This window comes from Solanum stenotomum, chromosome 1 (assembly GCF_019186545.1).
Source record: "Solanum stenotomum isolate F172 chromosome 1, ASM1918654v1, whole genome shotgun sequence".
In the NCBI taxonomy this organism is placed as follows: domain Eukaryota; kingdom Viridiplantae; phylum Streptophyta; class Magnoliopsida; order Solanales; family Solanaceae; genus Solanum; species Solanum stenotomum.
The window spans coordinates 86073502-86076228 of record NC_064282.1 but is presented as its reverse complement, the minus strand read 5'-3'; positions in this window follow the sequence as shown (position 1 = coordinate 86076228).

Below are 2727 nucleotides of genomic sequence, written 5' to 3'. Positions count from 1 at the left end.
TTGATTTACGATCTTTTCTAATGTTTAGCTACCTAAAATCATTCCTAAACATCATGAGATCTTTCCAATTACAAATCACAATCCTTGAATCCATAATTCAATTCAAGGACCAGTTAAGAGTCAAGTCAAGAGCAGTTAAGATCAAAGTCATGATAAGTCAAGAGTCGAGTAAAGAGAAGTTCATAAAGTTTTCCAAAAGTCTTTTGCAAACGTGTTAACTTTGTTTTAAGACTTAAGTTTTGAGTTCAGTAAAGAGTAAAGCTGAAGTTCATTTTTTCAAAAGTATATGGGGACTAAGTATTCCCAAAGCGATTTAAAATGTTTTCACACTTAAATAAGAACGGAAACTGAGATTTACAGAGAGCCTTCGGGCTAGTTTTTAGAAAAGAGTAATAGCTTTCTAAATGAAGTAAGAAAGGAAACTGAGATTTCCAAGATAACCTTTGAGCTAAGTTTTGAGCACTAATCTCAAATCAGAGAAGAAGTATGTTTTAAAAAAATAAGAGCTAGTATATTTTGGGAGTAGTATTGAGCACCCAATTAGGGACGAGCATGAGTTCAGATAACTTACGTCACCATAAAACCATGTAGCCACCATGGGTAGAAAAGGGTCATACTTTTTAGATGAATACTTTTCGAAATAGACTAGTGGATCCATTAGGCAGTTCAGGTCCTATACCTTTGGCCGAGTATATGATGCGCTGGCAGCGTGACGTAGATCGTTGTATCATCACTATAGCTCTTATGTGATGGTTGTCGGTTAGAGAAACTCCCACAGAAATTATTGTATTTTATATAAATTAATTTATTTTGTATTTTTACATACATCTCAGAGTTCATATTGTATCTTTGCATACATACATAGTTATTATTGTATTTATAAATACACAAAGTTGAAAGCCATATTTTAAACAGCTTTTCTTTATATTGCACTTGTTTTAAAACTGCTTTATATTGAAATGAGTTCAGTTATGTTGAGTTGAGTTGAGCCAGGTAAGTTCTTCAGTTTCTTTTCAAGCTTAAGTTGTGTTTAGCATTCCAACTCACATACTCATGCATTCAATGTACCGATGCCAGTTGGCCTGCATCTTATTATGATGCAGGCACAAGTAACTAGGATCGGCATCTGGCGCATTGTTGATCCAGTGAATAGTTCAGAGTCTGGTGATGAGCCTCTTTGCATTCCAGAGGACTCTTATTCATTGCTTTCAGTTTTAGTATTAGTTGATTAGGATGTCGTGGGCCTGTCCCGATATCCATCTCAGTTGTTTAGAGGCTTCATAGACAGATAGGCAGTCAGTTAATCAATTCAATTGTCTTTACTTTTCATTTCATATGTTAAAGACTTGAGTTTGCCTTAATGGCTAGTTGAATGCTCCTTTATAACATTCTAGTTACTTCATAAATGTGTATGTGATGAGTTAAGTCTTCTGCTAAGTTAGTAAGCTAGGCCAAGGGTTCGCTTGAGGCCAACAATGGTCTACGAGTGCCAGCCATGTCCAGGGTGTAGGCTCGGGGCGTGATAGTCGCAGACCTGTCCCTCAGTTTCGAAAAATTCACCCTTGCATCGCGAAGCGGTCACGGGCCTCTCTGCCTCAAAAGTTATTTCGCGACCAAATATTTATATGTGCCTCCGCGTTGCGGACTAGTTTCCAAGCAATGATTCCTTGATCATTTCTCATGTTTAGCTATCTAAAATCATTCCTAAATATCATGAGATCTTTCCTGTCACAAATCACAATCCTTGAATCCATAATTCAATTCAAAGAAAGTTAAGAGTAAAGAAAAATTAAGAGTCAAGTCAAGAGAAGTTAAGAGTCAAGTCAAGAGAAGTCAAGAGTCAAGTTAAGAGAAGTTCATAAAGTTTTCCAAAAGTGTTTTACAAATGTTTTAACTTTGTTTTAAGACTTGAGTTTTGAGTTGAGTAAAGAGTAAAGTTTGAAGTGCATTTCTTCAAAAGAGTATTTCGGGACTATGTATTCCTAAAGAGTAAATGTTTTCACGTTTAAACAAGAAAGGAAACAGAGATTTCCAAAAGTGCCTTTGAGTTAATTTTCAGTAAAGAGTGAAAGTAAAGTTCATTCTTCAAAGATTATACAAGAACTAAGTATTTGCAAGAGTTAAAATGTTTTCACATGTGAGCAAGAAAGGAAACTGAGATTTCCAAGAGAGCTTTTAAGCTAAGCTTTTGAGTAATTATCTCAAACCAAAGAAAGATTTTTGTTTTTACAAACATATGAGCTAAAGTATATTCTGAGAGTAGTATTGATAACCGATATGGGACGAGCTTCAGTTCAGATAACTCACGTCTCTATAAACCATGTACCCGTCATGGGTAGTAAATGATCATACTTTTTAGATGACTCCTTAAGATGCTTTTTAGCATAGACTAGTGGATCCACTTAGTTAAGCGTTCCATATGAAGGCAAAGTATAGGACAATTTTGGCACCGTGGGCAAGACGTTGTGTCACCACTTAGGCTCATAGTAGTGGTTGTCGGTTAGAGAAACTCCCACAAAAACTATATTACTTTATTTTATGAGTAAAGTTGAGTTTGTTATTGCATTTTCTTTAACGAACTAAGTTGTTTTCTACTGTTTTAAAGGCTTTCTATATATTGCATGTGTTTTGTTGATTTATATTGAGTTAAGTTATTCAGGAGTTGAGTAAAGCCAAGGTAAGTGTTTCTTTCATATTCTTTTCAAGCTTAAGTTATGTTTAGCATTC